Source organism: Dromiciops gliroides, chromosome 1 (genome assembly GCF_019393635.1).
Source record: "Dromiciops gliroides isolate mDroGli1 chromosome 1, mDroGli1.pri, whole genome shotgun sequence".
NCBI lineage: Eukaryota > Metazoa > Chordata > Mammalia > Microbiotheria > Microbiotheriidae > Dromiciops > Dromiciops gliroides.
The window spans coordinates 148,730,397-148,750,988 of record NC_057861.1 but is presented as its reverse complement, the minus strand read 5'-3'; the positions used below and the strand labels follow the sequence as shown (position 1 = coordinate 148,750,988).

Below are 20,592 nucleotides of genomic sequence, written 5' to 3'. Positions count from 1 at the left end.
TTGTGCCATAAGAAATGATGGGTGTGAAGGATTTAGAGAAATTTAGGAAGGCTTGGGTAAATTGGCAAGGGGTAAAATGAGCCCAACCAGAAGAACAATTTACCTTGTGACCACAATAATGTAAAGGAAAATAACTCTGAAAGGATTCAGGACACTCATCCCCGGCACTAATCATTACTTTAGAAAATTGATGAAGAAGCAGTTAGTCCTCCTTCCTTTTGGCTATAGTTAGAGAACGAGACACATATTTTCAGACAGCCAACGTGTTGATTTGTTTTACGTGATTATAATTTTTTCTCACAAGAGAGGCTTTGTAATGGGGGACGGAATTATTGGGTAGTGATATAGACATACAGAAAAAAAAGAGAGAAAGAAGTGAGCACCAATAAAATATTAAAAGATAGAAAAGAAAAACAAAAGATATTCACAAGTAGACACAAAATAGGGCAAATTTGTTATATCATTCAGTTTAATGTACGTTAACAAAACAGCTAGGTGGTGCAGTGGATAGAGTGCTGGGCCTGGAGTCAGGAAGACTCATCTAGATGAGTTCAAATCTGGCCTCAGATACTTCCTAGCTGTGTGGCCCTGGGCAAGTCACCTAACCCTGTTTGCCTCAGTTTCCTCATCTGTAAAATGAGCTGGAGAAGGAAATGACAAACAACTTTAGTATTTTTACCAAGAAAACCCCAAATGGGGTCATGAAGAGTTGGACATGACAGAAAAATGACTGGACAACAACAAAACACAGGTCATATAATTGCTTATAAGTTCATGTAGCAGACAAATTTCTTCTTTGTTCTTCCAAAAGCATAAGTCAATAAACAGTGGAAAAAAGAACTGTCTGAAAACAGAAGACCTTGAATTAAATCATCCCCCTGACTCCTAAAACTAGTATATTGTTAGGCAAGTCTTATAACTGCCCTTTGCTTCAGTTTCTACATCTGTAAAATGAGAGGTTATACTTAATGGCCCCTGAGTTCCTTTCCAGCTCAAGATCTAGGATCATAAGATCTGTATTGTTGGAAGGTGTACCACCAGCAGGAGTTTTTTATACTGATGAAATAAGAAGATCAGACCAAAAAATTAAAAAAAAAAATCTTATTATTGGGGCAGCTAGGTGGCACAGTGGATAAAGCACTGGCCCAGGATTCAGGGGGACCTAAGTTCAAATCTGGCTTCAGACACTTGACACTTACTAGCTGTGTGACCCTGGGCAAGTCACTTAACCCTCATTGCCCTGCCCTCAAAAAATCTTATTAGTTTTACCCCATTTTCAAAATTTTAAAAGATCTTTTTCAATCTTTACTCTTTCATCCAACATCTTAACACTATATCCTCCCACCCCAATTTTGTCATTTGTAAATATAATAAGCATGTTTTCCAATTTTTTCACCCAAATTACCAATCAACACATAGAACTAGAGAGGGATGAGTACAGAGCCCTACTACATGTCTCTACTTCCTTCAGGTTGCAAGTGATCCATTAGTTAACACTCTTCAGGTGTAGTTGCACAGAAAATTACCAAATTCACTTAATTGGACTATTCTGATATTTCATTGCCAAGGATATCATGGGAAACTTTGTCAAATGTCGTCCTGAAACCAGTCCATTATGCCTGTGACCTTGCTTTGATTTTCAAGTCTAGCAACCCTGTCACAAGATGAAATGACATTAGTTTGACATTCGTTTTTCCTCCTTCTGAGTCTTTTCTCAGTATTTACTTTGATGCATCCTTTTTGGCAAAAGAATCTATAAACTGGAAATTTTGATGTGGAATAGAACTATTGCATGAGTAGCTCACATACATACAGGAATCCCCAGTGACTCAGTAAGTGCTAGAGTTGGAGGACCACAGAGATCATCTAGTCCAATGAACAAGTTTCCACTCTAATATCCCTCTCTTCCCCCAAAGGACTCATCCAACCTCCATTGGATTAATGATATGTAAAGTAATTATTGCGTCTTTCATAGAAAACAATATAGCAAAGTACTATATGTATGCTTACGGGCAATTACAGCCTCTCTTGAGCCTCGGAATTTTCATCTATAAATAATGTAGCTTCCTGAATGATTTCATTCTTTGGATTTGTATCCTCAGTATCTATCGCAGTGTATGACACATAGTAGGCACTTAATAAATGCTTATCAATTGGCAGGCTGAAGGAATAGGACATCAAGGACTGCAATGTAGAAATGACACATTTGTAAAACATTTAGTGCAGTGCCTAGTACATAGTAGGTGCTATCAAATGCTGGCGTTGTTGTTGTTGTTGTTGTTGAGTTGTAGAAGTCTGAAATACATCTCCCTAGGAACCTCGGACCTGACAGGCTAAGTGTAGTTGGCTGAATGAGCCTACTTAGAAGGGAGGAAACACCATAACTGGGCCACATGTGGATAGAAGTTCATCTTTGTTTCCCACTATTGGCTTTTCAATTGTGTTCATTCTATAATATTTATAGTTTAAGTCCCAGTGTTCTTATTTAGTTAAATAGCTTATGGAGTGACCAAACTGAGAAGGACTCCAGTGTAAGATCTCAAGGCATAAATAGGTTAGGTTTGATCCAAGAAAAAGAACTAGATCACTAGTGTCAAACTCAACTAGAAACAGGGAGCATTCAATAATCTGTATGTAAGGATCACTACAAATTGCATATTGACTTTGTTTTAAAATGTGATGTTGTTACCTATGTTTCATTGTATTTTTATTTATTTTGTTCAACATTTCCCATTTACATTTTAATCTGGTTTGGGTTGGACTTGGGAATGTGGTGGGCTGTATGATGCCCATAAACTGCATAACTGACACCTCTAACTAGATCATGTGTATGATGTGACAAGAAACCTAGTAACTTGCTTGTCTTTTTTCTTTCTTTGAAATTGTTTTAGATGAAGTCTGTTAGAATTGTCCTTTTAAGAACTGATAAATCAAGAAAAATTTATTAATCTGCTATGTTCTAGGTGCTATGCTAAGCCCTGAGACACAAAGATGAGATGTTTAAAAAATTCAAGAGACTTTATTTCTGGGTAATTAATCATTTTATTAATAATGCTAGAATTTTATTAATAAAAGGGTTAGCGATACTCTCAAATTCTAAAGACCCCTCATGGGGCTCACAATATACTTTTGGAAGAGTGGATATTCCTGAGGATGGCAACCAACTCTGATTGGTTAACAGTTAATGAGAGGTAGACTTTTTTAAAAAAGAGTAGGCTTACTCTAGTGAGGGGCTGAGACAGACTACCTCTACGCCCAAACTTCCCATAGCCTCGGACAATCTAGATACAAGCATCTACTTCTGCCCAAATTAGCTTGAGTGGAACATAATGGTTAAGATTTTATTTTATATTAGAAATCTGATTTAGTTGGGTGTAGTAGCAATATCCAGAATGAAGAGAATGTCAATCCTATCTTCCATCAACCCTGTCCTTGAGAAAGTGGACAAGGAAATGGGACAGGGATAAAAGCTTAGGTCTCCCCAAAGAGAAATAATTATTTCTCTCAAAGACAAAAATGAACGCTCACCCCTCATTCTACTGGAGATAATATGTGCATAGATATGTTTATGAAAAACAAAAAAATACAAGATAATTAGGGAAAGACATTAGCAGTTGGAGTTGGGGGAGAATCAGGAAAGGCTTTTTGTAGATGTCTATGCTTAAATTGAACTAAATGCATCCATGTATCTACATTTTGTTCATCAGCAAGGGGAACTTCTAGTATGGAACTTCCTTTTCCTAATGCAGACCAGCAGCTGTCAACAAGACTGCTTGTAGTTTTAGAGAGGTGCCTTGGGGCAGTGTACATAGTTACCCAGTCAGTATGTATCAGGGATAAGATAGGGCCTCATGACTTCAAGACTGGCCCTGCATTCACAACACCCTGCTATCTCTTGTTTGTTTGTTTTTTAACATTCATTTTCTTTTAAAATATTTTTATTTATTTTATTTTTAATCTATGGGGTAAAACAAGCATTTCTGTAACAATGTAATTAAAAATATTGCAATGAAATCTGTTATGTACAACTTGCTATTCCTTTTAAATTTATGATAAAGTTATCATGTAAATTTTTTTCCTTTTTTTCTTCCCTCTCTCTACCCCCTGCCCTAAAGATGGCTACCATCAGACACAAAAATTTATATATGTGTGTGTAGGTGTGTGTATATATATATATATATATATATACATACATATAACACACATATATACATATATATTTAACATTCATTTAACATTTTTTGAATTCCAAATTTCCTCCCTCTCTCCAGCCCTCCTATCCATTGAGAAGGCAAGCAATACTATACCCATTATACATGTGAAGTCACCCAAAATATATTTCTATGTTCCTGCTATGTATTGTTGTTTAGATGTGATTAATTTAATAATCATTTATTAAGCACCTACTATATTCCAGGGATTATACCAGGTGCTGGGAATGCAAAGACAAAAAACAAAACAAGCCCTAACATTGAGGATCTCATATTCCATGGGGGAAAATAAACCCCCTTCCTACGTCTTTGAAACAAGACCCAGGAGAGATGAGGAAACTGTAGTCAAGAAGTTAAGCCCAAGGTCACACAGCTGACATTTCCCAATTGGGAAGAGAATGAGGATCAATTTCACTGGCATCTTATTTGATGGGGAAAATTCTCTCTGCCTCTTTTTCTGTTGGCTAAGAAGTGATTTCTCCAAAGGTCACTCATTTAATACAGGATCTAGCCTCCTGGGCTGGCCTCTGACTCCTCCCAACATGGAAATCAGAAAGCTTAACCAGATCCAGATCTTCATCAGGTTCTGCTGGCAGGACCCAGGCCTCCTGCAAATGAACCAGACTGGGTGGAGAAGATGGGTGTTAAATCCCACCTGCTGCACATAAAACTAAATCAGAAAAAAGAATCAAGGAAGAAAAAAAGATAAAAATAAGAAACCAGAAGAACCTCTGAGTTCAGAAGAAAGTGAAGAAAGGGATGGGAAAATTGATAATGAAGGAATAATTGAACTGGACTTGGATTTCCCTCAAGAAAAATGGGAGATGAAGCTATTGAGATACCAGGTAAGATGATGGATCAGTCTAATGAAAAGAAGGTGGTGGACAGTGATGCCCTAAATAGTGGTGCATTTCAGAAAGCCATTGGATTACTCAAAGAGGCCATCAGACTGAATCCTCAGGTAGCCATTTTATATGCCAAGAAAGCCAGTGTGTTTATGAAACGGAAAAAGCCTAGTGCTGCTGGAAGAGATTGTGACCTAGCAATTGAAATAAACCTTGGCTCTGCTCAGCCTTCCAAGTGTCAAGGGAAAGACTCCTTGGCCACTGGGATGGGTTGGCCCATGATCTTGCCATAGCTTATAAAGTGTACTGTGATAAAGATGCCAGTGCAATATCGAAGGAAATATAACTAAAGGCCCAGGAGATTGGTGAACATCAGTGAACATATGCAAGAAAACATGAGGAGGGAGAAATTTTTTAAAAGGACTGAAAGGGTGAAGAAGGCTCAAGAGGAACATGTACCAGCATAAAAGGAAAAAAAAAAACAGCCCAGAGAGCTGGGGGAGTTCAGTTTGACTCTTTTTCTGGTTCTCTTGGAGGCATGGCTGGGAACTTTAGAGGCATGCCTGGCATGAGAGGGACCATGCCTGGGATGACAAGAATGTCAGAATTCAAGGAAATTCTTAGTGACCCAGAAATGCTTGCGGCCATTTAGGATCCAGAAAGGTCTGAGTAGTGTTCGAGAATGTAGTAAAGAACCCACACATGTCCAAATAGCAGAGAAAACCAAAGCTTATGAATTTCATCAACAGATTGTCTGCAAAATTTGGAGGTCAAGCACAAATGCCCTTTTAACAAATATAGCCCTTACTGAAGAAGAGAAAAAGGAAAAAGAAAAGGAAAGAAAATAAGGAAGGAGGGAGGAAGGAGTGAAGGAAGGAAGAAAAAGAAGGAAAGGAAGGAAGGAAGGAAGGAAGGAAGGAAGGAAGGAAGGAAGGAAGGAAGGAAGGAAGGAAGGAAGGAAGGAAAGAAGGAAGGAAGGAAGGAAGGAAGGAAGGAAGGAAGGAAAGAAGGAAGGAAGGAAGGAAGGAAGGAAGGAAGGAAGGAAGGAAGGAAGGAAGGAAGGAAGGAAGGAAGGAAGGAAGGAAGGAAGGAAGGAAGGAAGGAAGGAACTAGACCTAAAAAGCAAGTCAGCTGGATTTTTTTTTTTACCCTTATTTTTGTATTCCCTTGTGGAGAGTCAGTTGTGATATTTAAACTTGTAGCTCATAAGCAATATCTGGAATAATTTTTAAAATATAGAAAAGCAGATGGAAAAATAATGAGGCTTTGTCCTTATCCAAGCTCAAGGTCAGCTCCCTTAATGCACTGCCACAAGACAGGCCTGGACATCCTTTCCTCTGTTTTCCATGGGGTCTGCACTCTGGGCTGAGTTTGGTAATGTTTCACTTCGCTATTTTGAGACATGAAGTCACTGTTGGCTTCGATTGGTACAGATTCTAAGAAGCTCTTGCAGTTTTAAACAACTCGATGTCCCACAGCTCTCTTCTAGCAAAATGTTTTTTCGAAGAGGTTGGGCATGTGTGTTTGGCTATGCTGGTAGGGCAGAAGAGCTAATTGCTAATACTAGCTCTCTGAGCTACATGTGATAATCTTAGGAAGATATTCAAATTTGGGAAAATGTTTATTGGCATGAAATTCCACCCCCCACCCCCACCATCACTGTATACTCTCACTCCCCCCCCCCAACACACACACACACTTACACTCCTGAGTGACTGTATTTTTAGGGAAAACTATAGATCAAACATTGAACTGTCAAACTGCCTCTACAGAAGTATGCTTTTCTTCCTCCTCTCTCTTCCCCTCCTCTCTGCTCTCCTTCCCTTCCTCCCCTTCTCCCTCTTCTTTCTTTCTCCCCCTCCTGTCCCTCTCCTCCCTCCTCCTCCTCTTTCTCACAACTGCTGTGCAAGCTGGAAACAGTCAAAGCCGTGTTTAAGCCATGACCACCATCTAGTCAGATTTTCCATTGTGGAAGTTGGTGATAGTACAGCAATTAAGCAAAGTGACAGAGAAGTTGAGTTATTTGAGTCTTCTATCCATAAATCTTTATGGGAAAAGAGAAACTTTTAAACTTGTACCAGGTCTTGCTTTAATTATTTTCTTTCAGGATATGAAAGGCCAATGGGAGCAACCCTTGGGGACATAGTTTGCTATTTTAGTTTTAACCTTCCATTTCATCAGCTCCTTCTCCCCTCCCCCTCCCCCCATCTGTGATTTTAGCTGGTGGCTGTTTTTCCCTGAAAATTGAATAGGCATCTTTGTGCTTTATTCTGACATTAGAAATGTGTATCAAAGGCAAGCTATAACCTGGGATTCCCAGAATCTCAGCATGAGAAGAGAAAGAATAATATTTGGTAAGGGCTCTAGCCATTGGTATAAATTTGAGTTCTATACCTTAAGCAAAGGGCTCCTCAACCCCCAGAAATATTATATCTGTAGTTGGAAGTCACAAGTAGACAAATTTCAACTCAATGTGTAACAGAACTTCGTAATAACTAGAGCTGTTTAAAAATGGAATAGAGGAAGCTTTGGTATACTGGATAGTTTGTCAGGATGACCTGGATTCAAATCCCACTTCTGACATATACAGTCAGTATGACTCTGGACAAGTCACAATCTCTCAGTGTATTGGTAACTCTCTGAGATTATAAATTACAGAAAAGTTGCCGACATACATTGGTAGAGGGTGTTCCCTCACCTGGGAGTTTCCTAACCACAATTTCAGTCCCCATCTTATATAAAAATTGAATGGACATTTAGGGGCACTTTCCCAATTCAGTGCATTTACTTTGATTAGGCCCCATGCCTATATAAAAGGGTCCTATGCCTGTGAGAGATGCTGTATCTAGAACGTCCTTCCTTCCCATCTTTGACTTTTGAATATGTCATTCATTAAACCCCAAGCCAAATGCCTCCTCCTCCCTGAAAACTTCCTGATTTCCTCCCTACCTCTATCCCTTCCACAATAATAACCACTTTTCTGGTTTATACAAGGTGGGCTAAAAGTCACCAAGTAACCAAGGGGTTTCATATTTAATAACTCCTTAATTTTTTTGTTTTTAATTTACAATACCATAGCATCATAAACAGTACATATAGGAAACAAACAAACAATAAATAAATAAATAAAGGAAATAAAAAAAATAATTTTCAAAAAGTTATTAAAACATCACACCCCTTTGTGACTTTTGACTTATCCAATATAAACACTTAACTGCAGTATTCTAATGCATTTAAAAAGCAATATACGGTAGTTATCTTTTTTTGGTCTCATCCCCTTCTTAGACTGACCATAAGGACACGAACAATATCTTACCCAAGTGGTATCTCCACCAGCATAGTGCCCTGAATACAGTAGGTATTTAACAAATGTTTGTCGAATTACAATGAATTCCCACTCATTAAGTCTAGATGACCATTTCTTTCATACTTCATATAGCATGAGCCAAATGACTCCTATGATCTCTTCCAACCATCAGGTTCCATTATTTATGTCTATCCTACTTACTATTCATGTGGACAGAGAGAAAGACTACAGATGACAACTTTGGTAAGGTTCTGTCTCATGTTATTGACTAGTGGGAGGTGGGGGATGGGAGAGAGGAGCTGAGGGAGGGGAAGAAGGAGAAGGTAGAAATGAGGCAATGGCTATAGCCCAGCAATGGGGAAAGGGTTTGATTGGAGAAATTGCTCTTTTATTTTTCTATAGGGAGAAAGAGCTAGGCACAAACTGTTAAAGAAACCTGATGGAGTTTTTATGCAAAAGGTGGATTTATGCAGAGTAAACTAAATGGTGAGAGAAGACATTTTAGCAAGATGGAGAGAGGGAGAGACGAGACAGACAGACAGACAGAGAGAGAGACAGGGACAGAGAGACAGAGAAACAGAGAGAGAGAAATAGAGAAAGGAGAAGAGAAGAGAAGAGAAGAGAAGAGAAGAGAAGAGAAGAGAAGAGAAGAGAAGAGAAGAGAAGAGAAAAAGAGAGTTGGTTTTGAAGTCCTGGAGTCAAGTCTTGCTTTGTCTCTTGAACATCTCATCACTTCAAACAAACTCTCTAAGATTATATGTTGAAAAAAAGTGCTGAAATGCATTGATAGAGCTTCCTTAACTCCTTTCCTTTACACTAAGGGTCTGATCTTTAACAAAAAACCTAAACTCAGTATATCTCACCCAATGGAGAATTATTCAATAATTGAAACTTCCAGTACTCTGGCAGTTTCATTTCAAATGAATCACTGTAAAACCTCATTAGATATGCCTTAGTCCCCAGGTTACAAAAGTGTTACCTCTTATGACCTATATTATGCCAGGCACTTATTATATGCAGTCTTGTTTGTTTGCTTGTTTTTGCAGGTCAATGAGGGTTAAATGACTTGCCCAGGGTCACACAGCTAGTAAATGTCAAGTGTCTGAGGCTGGATTTGAATTCAGGTACTCCTGAATCCAGGGCCAGTGCTTTATCTACTGTGCCACCTAGCTGCCCCCTAAGCATAGGCAATCTTTACATTTATGTGACATGATTTGACTGATGGTGTGGATGGCCATGGATGTGGAAGATCACAGAATCATAGACTTAAATCCAACTTCAATTTTACATAGGAGGAAACTGAGGTCCAGAGAGGGGGAATGACTTGCCCCAAGGTCACAGAGGGTATGTAGCAAAGTCATAATTCAGATCTGGGTCCCACGAATCCAAATCAGTCACTGTTTCTACTAGGTCATGCTGCCTTCTCAATGAGTCATTTTATAACAGGGTCTTATTGAGTTAATATATCACACATCCACACTCTACTGCTGTTTTCAACTTCACTTGGCCAGCAATTACCCTTTCTAGAATCCCTACAGACAGTTTCATTATGTTCATGAGCTCAGTGCCTACTACATAAACAGCACAGTGTACTACATGACTGTCAGAAAACCAGCTGTCTTCCCTCTCTCCAATTAAAGTCAAAATGACACCATCAGCAATTTCTCTACCTCTGTGGCTGAACTCAACTCCCTTCATTCAGGCAGATTCTCTCTCACTCTCTCTGTTTTTCCCATCTGTAATGCTACTTATCTCTTTCCCGAGGGTGATGAGTTCATGAGTAAGTAATGGAGTGCTGTTATTTTTTAAAAAGCAAATATGACACTGGCATGTATAAACAGAAGAGTCTGATGAAGCCAGGACTCTGTCTTGCTCTTGTCTCAGAACTTCTCAGGTCTATCAAGTAGTGGGCCCAGATTGGAATGGTTGTAGGGAATCTGGAGACAGTCATAGGGGAAGGCAACCCATATGTGTAGAGGATTGGAAAAAAGGGTCAAAGTTAAAGGAATTCAGATGATTTAGCCCACTGAAGAAGAGGCTGATGGGTAAGTGATGGTGACAGCCCTCTTTCCCACTAGAGTTATTTGGAGAAACTTCTGTGGGTCCAGAGTAATTTATTTTAATCCAACATTAACTTGCATCTATTTTTAGAGTATGCAGGTACATCTCCACTTTCTGTCCAATGAGTGGAGATATTACTGTTACTTTTTTACCCCACCCCCCTCACATTTCACAGGGTCCCAAAAAAGGGGTTGAAAGCAATTGCTTTAGTTCTTACTTTTATTCTTGTTACCATTTGTTTCATGAGTCACTGTGTAGCAGTGAGTCATAGAATGCTACAGTTTCCAGACAATTTAAATGGAAATACACTCAGAAGACAATGGAGAGGTGCATGATGGGCACAAGCAGGCTACAGCCCATCACAAATCAAGAATTATATAGGAGAAGAGATGTAAAGCATGATATCAAAGGTATGTATGTACTAGGAAGAAAATGAGCTGGTCTTGGGGCCAGAGCAAGAAGTGGCCAATGGATAGAGTGGTCAAGTGGATAGAAAGCATCCCACCTCAGACACTAGTTGTATGGCCCTAGACAAGTCATTTAACTTTTCTAGGCCTTGATTTCCTTATATCTTACATGAAGGGATTGGACCCAAGGCCTTTGGATGTCCTTTTCCAATTCTAAATCTGTAATTTTATGAAATAGAGCCTATGGGCTCCATTGGTAGCACTGTGACATTAGGAGAAATTGAGGAAGGCTCCCAGAATATTGGGTAGAATGCCTGTGGTGAACTCTTGGGAGAACATGGATGAGAGTATCAAAGAATGGGCAGGTTCTCTGAATGGGTTGTTCTCTGAATCACTGGATGGAATATCCACATCAATGATATTACAAATCCATCTGGATATTTGAGTAGGAAACTGGCATTCAGCTTGTACCTTAAGCTTAAGGGTCAGCAGTCAATGACCAGGATGAGATTCTAATGTCAACAGCACTTTGGCCAGAGTCATATGTATAGTACATAGTCATTTCTTTCTGAGATCTAGTTGATGTGCCCTCCAAGAGATAGGAAGGGAATAAACATTTTTTTTATTAAGCACCTACCATGTGCCAGGAACTCTGCTAAGTATTTTATAAATATTATCTCATTTGCCCCTTATAACAGCCCTGGGATGTAGGTGCCATTGCAATCTCCATTTTACAGTTGAAGAAACCGAAGCAATTAGTGACTTGCCCAGGGCCACACAACTTTTAAGTGTCTGAGGTCAGTTATGAACTCGTCTTCTGGGCTTCCAGTTCACCACTCTATTCACTGTACCACCTAGCTGCAGAATTAAATATAGTGACCGTGGGCAAGTCTCTTAACCCTGTTTACCTCAGTTTCTTCATTTATAAAATGAGCTGGAAAAGGAAATGGCAAACTACTCTAGTATCTTTGCCAAGAAAACCCCAAATGGCAACACAAAGAGTTCACTACTGCAACAACTAAACAATAACAACAACAATAATATATGAGCATGTCATTTCCCCTGATAGAATGTAAATTCCTAGAGGGGGAAAATCTGTTTCATTTTGTCTTTGTATCCTCAACACCTAAAACAGTGCCTACAAATCAATTATAAACATTTATTAAGCAACTGCTAGGTTGCTTGGTATTGTGCTAGCACTGGGGATATAAAAAGAGGCAAAAGACAGTCCCTACCCTAAAGGAGTTTATAATCTAATGGGGGAGTCAACATGTAAACAAGTGTCACATAGTAAGTGCTTTACATATGAATTTTTGATTCATTCATTGATTGCTGACAGCAGAGTGATACTCAATCCAAAAAGTCCTGAGTATTTTGGATGCCTCTCAGTATTTGACATCTCCCACAATTCCTTCTGCTTCCCTGAATACTGTTGCTCTCCATGGCACCCCTGAAAGAGTTACATACACAAAGGAAAATGGTGCTTCCGAACTGGAAGTGATCATTCCCTCCTCTGAATAATATGGCACTTTTTTCTCATACATCATTTTCATATTCTCTTTTATAGTTACTTGTGTGCTTGTCTGACATCCTTTACTACTGTAAGTTATCTGAAGGCAGAGACTTTCTTATTTCCCTTTGTCTTCCCCCAGTAGAACTTAGTACAGGTTCTTGAACATAGTAGGCTCCAATAAGTATAATTTATTGTTGAATTTAACTGATTTTTTTCCTTTTCTGTATTTCCCAATGTTATGCTCTGGAAAACAAAAGTTGGCAAACACAAACCTTTATCCTTAGGGTCTAAGAATGAATGTTAAGCAACATTTGGACAACAAATAGAGGAATCATGCAGCTTTACAGAATAATATTTTATTTTCTCTCCAGTTCTAATATGAAGATGAAAGTCTGGGTCTTACACAATTTTAAAATTAAATAGAGTCTATCAGTAGTATGTGCTTTATTTTGGATCCTGGTAGAGCTCAGATCAGGGTCCATGCACTTTGTTTTCTGGTATGGATGTAATCATGGACCATTGATGAATAGAGTAACTTTGCTTTCCCTTCCCCTCCCAAATGTTTGAATTCCATGAGGGCTCAGGTTCATGTCACTGTTAGTATCTCTGTTATAATGAAGGATGAGGGGATAAGCAGTAAGAATTGCTAGGAGGAAGCAAAAGCAAAGGAGGGAGGGAGGTTCAGCTTGTGGGTAAAACCAATCGACTGATCTGTCAGATTATGTTATTGTAAATGCCATTAAAGTATCTATTTTGTAAATGGAATTGATAGTTTTTTGCATATAGCACAACACTAAATGTGTGGTCAATTAACTTGTGGAATATAAATATGGAGGAAACTACAAATCTGTGTCTTCCCTGGTGTGAGTAGGCAAGCACAGACAGGTGAGTCATGGAAGGGAGCTTCAGTGTGGGAGGAGCCAACCCATCTTCGAATGGAGCTCTACACAGGACAATACAATAAATCATGAATACTATAAGGGTCCCTGAAGAATGTTTGTTCACTGGGCAATATAGTTCCATTTTTTAGCACCTACTTTCCAGGATTGTTTTGAAGATCAAATTAGATAATATTTATTAAGCATTTAGCACAGGGCATATAGTAGGCACTAAGTAAATGTTTGTTTCCTTCCTTCCATAGGGCCAGGTGCAAGGTGTGTATTTACAAATAATTATTTGTAATAAATAATTTCTATTCAAATAAATACTTTCTATTATGAGCCTTGTGAGCCTATGTGCTTGTGAGAGGAGCTGGTGGCTACCCTTGAGGATTACAAGATAATTTGGCATTCCCAAATCTGCTCTGGAGCTGTGTGGAAAGGAAGAAACAAACTAGAGAAATGAGAACTTCCCTAAAGTATACCTATGACCACTAAGTCAGGAAGGAGGCTCTGACATAATCTGGCAACCAAAATAACAAATGTAATCATAGGCTATGTTGAGATAGGTTCTAGGACCTATAGAACTATGATAGTTCCACTGTACTATGCTCTAGTCAAACCACATTTGGAATATTATATACAGTTCTGGGTGTCACATTTTAGTAAGTATGTTAATAAACTATGGAATAGCTAGAAAATAGCAAATATGGAGGTGAAGAACTTTGAGATCATAACATATGAAGACAGATTTTTGAAATTCAGGATGTTTAGCCTGGAGATAGAAAGGTAATGTGGCAATTGCCTTCAATTATCTGAAAGACTGTCATATGCAAGAAGGATCAATCTTGTTCTGCTTGGCCTTAGAGGAAAGAACTAGGAAATATGGTTACAAGCCACAGAAAGGCAGATATAGACTCGATGTAAGGCAGAAATCATAAAGCATTAAATCCATCCAAGTACTTTTTGTGACAAGAAAAACCTGAATACAGTTGTTCATTGATTGGGGAATGACTAAACAAATTGCGTCACATGAATGTAATAAAATATTATTGTGAAATAAGAAATAATGAATACTAATATAGAGAAATGTGGGAAGAATTACATGGATTGATGCAAAGTGTAACAAGCCAAAAAGCAATAGAAATAGATGGCAATAAATAAGCAGAAAGGTAGATAAGTGGGGAGAGACAGAAACAGAGACAGAGACAGACAGAAAGACAAAGAGATAGAGAGACAGAGATAGAGAGCACAAATTTATTGTTTGTTATGTGCCAGGCACTGTGATAAACACTGATTACAACAATGTAAATGGAAACAGCAATAACAACCACAACAACAAACTGCATGCCGAAAGATGATAATAATCAAGATAACCAAGCATGGTATCAGCCTGGTAAAGTAGAGAGACCAATGGCTCTGTAATCATCTCTTCACTTCTCTAAGTCCCAGTTTCCTCATCTGTAAAAAGATGGGGTTGGACTAGCTGATTTCTGAAGTCTCTTCCAGTTCTAGATCTCTATTGTTATAAAGTAAACTTTCCTCTCTTCTTTCCAGAGGTTGGGGATTTTGGGTGTGGACTCTTGCATATACATTCAGACATGATTGGTGTATCAGTTGATTTCGTTGAATTGCCTTTTTAAACATCTTTTTTTAAAATAGTTTTTGTTCCAAAGAAGGATCACTAGTAGGGGAAGGGAAGGTATATATTCAGAAATGAAGGCAATAGTCACAATTTGTTTTTTCCTCAAAGGGACTGACTTTTGTACTATGCAAAAGTCAGATAGGCTGATTTAGGATACGGTAGGTTCCCCATCACTGAAGGTCTTCAGGCAAACAATAGGTACTATTTGTTGGGTGAATTGTAGGGGGGATTCAGTGTTTTTTAATGTCCAAAATGTATATCTTATTCTGCATATCAGTCTATCATCTCTGTGTCATGAGTGAGCAGCTTTCTTCTTTATCACTCCTCTGGAATCATGGTTGATCACTTGGTTGATTGGAGCTCTTAAGCTTTTTATGTTTGTTTTTTTAACATGGTCTTGTAGTAGAAATCATTTTTCTGGTTCTGTCCACTTCACTCTGCACCATTTCATACAAATCCTTCCATAACTCTTTCTTAACAATTTGATAACATATGTCCTTTGTATTCACATACTACAATTTCTTCAGCCATTCCTCAATTGATGAGATAACTATTTTTGTCTCCACTACTGAGGGGGCTCTCATCTAGGCATAGACTTAGATGGATTCCAACCTTGACATTCTATGATTTTGAGATTCTCTGATTTTGTTTTCCCTAAATACTCAGTACTTCAGCATAAGGACCCTTACACTGCTCCTCAAAGGCTTCTCAGTTTGCTCTGAAGCTGGAGAAGGAACATTATTGCCTCCAGTATCTTTAGCCTTTAGAGGAATTCTCCCCTATCAGCAAAATGTAATTGTTGCCATGAGTCTAGGTGCAAAAAAATTTTTAATGAACAACATTTGATTCAGTGGTGTTGTTGGACCCAGAGAAGTAGCATGGTATTGTGACAAGTAAAATCTAATGTGTAGTCACCTTATTCTTGTCCCAAGTGTAGGGAAAACTAGCTAGGGTTTACTTATAAATTAGAAGCTTTAGCACCAAGTTTGGCATTAAGTATTTATTAGTGAAAACGAGAACACCTGGGGTCAGAGAGCCAGGAAAAGACCTATCTAACCTAGCATCCTCAGCTTCACCCACCAACAGCCTGACCTGGTTCTCTCTAATCTCCAGCCATCACCTTCCAGTCCCCACACTGCTCCAAGCTAATTGTCTGGTAGCATTCAAGTCCATTGATTGACATGATTTGAAGGTGGTCTTAAGTTAGTTAACTTCCTTTAGTTAATTAGGAGTGTGTGTGTGTGTGTGTGTGTGTGTGTGTGTAGGGGGTGTCTGAGTAGACAGCTTCTGAGAACAACACTCTTGAGGGCAAGGCAGGTGTGGCTTCAATCAAGACAACTTTAAGTGGGTTCAATCATTTTCACTCAATTCCATTAATCCAAATCAATCTCCTCCAGGTGGGGCCTTTGGGCATTGGCAAATCCCATTATTTTCTCACAGTATAAAGGTAAGAAAGCTAGTCACAGTATCAAGTCCTCTTCTAACACATACCAGCTGTTTGTGGCAAGTGACTTCATTTTTCAGAGCCCCCAGGCAATTGTCTCAGATAGTAAATTGTTGAACACTTGTAAATCTGCATTGGCAGGGGAGAATTCTCATCATTGATGGAGGAATTTTCTCCATCACTGAAACCACAATGAAAACAAAGATCCAATTCATGCCTGTGATAGAATTCTTTATAGGCTTCATTAATTGTCAGTCATATCTTCTCAATATTTCACATCTCACAACTGATAACTGTAGCTGTTTCTAAGTGTCCCATTTTGTGCCTCTTAATGTAATAATAACTAGCATTATTATAGCACTTTGAGATTTGCAAAGTGCTTTCCATGTCAACTCATTTTCTTCCTCACAAGAACCCTGAGAGGCAGGTGATATTATTGCCCCAATTTTACAGATGAGGGAACTGAGGCAGAGAGAGGTGAAATAATTTGAACTTGGTCAGACAGCTAGGAAGTGTTTCAGTCTGGATTTGAACTTGGATATTTCTGACTTTAACTCCAGAGCTTTAATCAAATCCAGGTCTTGGTCTAATTTGTACCCAACCTCCATGTACCATTAGAATCCACTATGTTCCTTTGGTTTCTTAGGAGGATACAAAGAAAGGCAAAAGACAGTCTCTGCCCTCAAGAAGTTTACAGGTTAATAGGGAGACAACATGTAAATAACTATTTGCCAACAAGTGATAGTCAGGATAATTTGGAAATAAACAATGGAGGGAAGGCACTACAATTAAGGGAGATTGGAAAAGGATCCTAATAGAAACTGGGGCTTGAAGGCAAAGAAACTGCCTTTAGATGTGAAGATGAAGATGAAGGAGAGAATTCAAGGTATCAAGAATACCCAATGAAAATGTCCAGAGTTGGGAGGTCAAATGTTTTGTCTAAGGAGCAGCAAGGGGACCAGATTTAGTGGATCATAGAGGACATGGAGGGGATTAAGGTCTAACAATACTGGAAAGGTGTGTATGGTTGCAGGGTGTGTGTGGCAGGGTATAGTTTGAAGGGTTTTAAATGTCAGAGGTGAAAGGGAGCCACTGAAGTTTATAGAGCAGGGGCAGGGAGTAACTTGGATTAATGGAAGAGAAAAGAACCTTCTTTCATCCTCACCCCTTGTTTCCAAGGATAGTAAACTATAAGAGTGGTGGAGGTATTAGTGGGCTACAACCTCAGTAGGAACCAATAGTAAGAGGGAAGCCAAAGATGCAGTCTTGGGCTCAGTATTGAGATACCATTATCTACAGTAATAGCAGCGATAGGCTCATTCTCCTCTGCCTGTATTAAATCGCTTCTGGAGTACTGTCTTGAGTCCCACATTATTAGAAGGAATGTGTCCAGGGGAAGATGACAATGATGGAAGAGATGTTGCATCATGTGAAAGGATTGGAATTATTCTGCTTGGCCCCTGAAGATAGACATAAAGATAAATGGATGGAAATAACAGTGAACACATTTTAGTTGAATATGAAAAAAGAGTTTCCCAATATAGGGAGCTGTCCAGAAATGGAATAGTATGCCTTAGGAGGCAGTGAGTATCCTATTCCTGGAAGTCATAGATTTGGATTTGACATAATAATAATTGGGGCAGTTAGGTGGAACAGTGACCCTAAGTCAAGGAGATTCATCTTCCTGAGTTCAAACCTGGCCCCCAACATTTACCAGCTGGGTAACCCTGGGTCAGTTACTTAACCCCATTTGCCTCAGTCTCCTCATCTGTAAAATGAGCTGGAGAAAGACATGGCAAACCACTCCAGTATCTTTGCCAAGAAAACCCCAAATGCGGTCGTGAAGAGTCAGACACAACTGAAAACAACTTTGGTTGCTGTTCAGTCATTTCAGTCATTTCTGAAAATGTCTGAATGACAATAAATAATAATAATAGCTAACATTTATATAGTGTCTCTTATAGGGCAGGCATTGTACTAAGTGCTTTACTATTATTATGTCACTTGATATTTGCAACAACTCCGGGAGGCAGAAGCTATAATTATTTCCATTTTATAGATTATGATAGTAATAATAATAATGATAATGATAACAGCAGCTACCATGTATGTGCATAGCACTTAGTATGTACCAGGCACTACATTGAGCATTTTTCAATTATTATCTCAAGTGATGCTCACAAAAACCCCAGCAGATGGGTGTTATTACCATCACTATTTTACAGATAGAAGTGATGTGACTTGCCCAGGGTCACAAAGCTAGTTAAGTATCTGAAGCCAGCTTCCTAATAGAATGTATATGAAGCTGGAAGGGACCATCAAGACCCTCTGGTCCACACCCTTGATTTTACAAACAGGGTAGTTATATCACTTGTCCAAGGTTACACAAGTGTAAGAGGCAGAGGGGAATTTTTCTTGGCTCCACATCCAGTGCCCTAAGCATTCTGCCACAGCGACTCTTGAAGTTGGAAAGGGTCTCACAGGTCATCTAGTACAACCTGTCCCTAAGCAGGAATCTCTTCCATGGTGTCTCTGACAGACATTAATCAAGGTTCTGCCTTAAAATTTCCAGTGCCAGGTTATACCTTGTCTTTTGACCCATGTGAAAGAGTGCTGGTTTTTGAGTCAGAGAATTTGGGATTGAGTCCTGTGTCTGACACATTGTTTGTATTACTCTAGGCAGATCATAGCATCTTTGATGTCCTCATCTGTAAAATGAAGACAGTCAGCCTATGCGACCTCTAAGTTCCCTTCTAGGTCTAAAGCCTCAGGCTGCACACTCTACTTTTCAGTGTCTCAGAAGAAAGCCCCTGTCTTGGATGAACAGTCCTGTGTGAGAGGGAAAAGGAAAGAAATTGTGCTCAAGCCTTAGATGCCCTCCCCTGTCATCTGTGAGATGGATTTGGTTAAAAACCCAACTCAATTCAACAAACATGTATTCAGTGCTCATTTCAGAGATAAAAACAAAATCTATCCTGTCCCTCCTAGGGTTTACATTCTATCAGGGTAGGGGACAAAGGAGCCACAACTTGTAGGACTTAGCTCCTTATGATATGGGATAGAATTTAGGGTCAAATTGATCATGAGTCATCCCAAAAGAATTACAAGACTCAGTGACTCAGTTTCCCAAGTTTTATTGCAATACTGTGAGTGACCACAGGGAGAGAACCAGAAAAGTGGAAAGGTGTCTCTCTCAAATAGTGAAAGGAAAGACAGTTATATTTATAATATGGATAAATTTATTATCAGTCTCATTATAATAATCTCCACCTTTGGGAGGTACAGGGGAGGGCTTATCCTAATTTGGAGTTCCTGTGGTCTTAAGCCAACCCCCAAGGGAGGTACCTTTTTTTGGGGGGTTACATGTCATAAGGTGAATCTGGGCACAAATTTGACCTTTTCTGCATGTCTCTTTCTGATTCCCATGCTTAGTTTCAAAACACCTTCATTTTTCATTTATTCCTAGTCTAAGTTTCTATAGCCTGTCAATTTTGTCATTGTTATATGACCTACCTGACCCTTTTATGTTCCCATTATGGGTACTGCTTTCTGTGGGCATCCTGAGTTGTAAGTTATCCATTAACTGGGGTCTGAATACCTTTTGGAGCTAATATCTGAATTAAAGCTTGGACCTTAGGTTTTTCTGTTAACCCTTTTTTGCCTCCTACATCACTTACTCAAGACTCGTAATGGCCCATTTGGAAAACTACAGAGCGAACAAAAACTTTGGCAAAAGATACACTCTCTTCTGAGGCTGTAAACACATTACTGGACATTTGGGCATGTGTTTGGCTGGTTGGCTAGCAACTGACAAAGTACAGAACAAGTCCTCTGACCAATTCTAGAAAGATTTCGGGATTCTGTGAGTCTGGATGACCAATTATTGGAGTTGTTTTAGAATGGATTCATGTTTCAGGTATGTTTGATGTTAGGAATCACTTTCAGTTTTAAGTTTCTATAATTCTTAGCCCAGCGGCAGCCAATAACTATGCTCTTAGTCACGTAGCACTTGACTATGGGACCTCACTGTGTAAAAATATGTGTGTAGATAAGCCCCATTAAAGGGACTCTGAAAATGTATTGAGACCACAGCTAGAGAAGAATAGAGATGACTCATTTTGCCCCCTACCTATCACAGTATGATGCTGTGAAAAGAGCACTGAATCATGGGAACTGATTTCAAATCTAGGCTTTGCTATTTTCTACCCATGTGACTTTGGGCAACTTAAGCTCTTACCTGAACTCTCTAGAATTCAGTTCCCTTGTCTGTTAAATAACAAT

General features: G+C 39.0%; 1 pseudogene; it reads left to right on the top strand.

Annotated features, from left to right (window-relative positions):
• Positions 1 to 4,753: 4,753 nt before the first annotated feature.
• Positions 4,754 to 5,848, top strand: LOC122746640 (annotated as a pseudogene).
• The last annotated feature ends 14,744 nt before the right edge of the window (positions 5,849 to 20,592 follow it).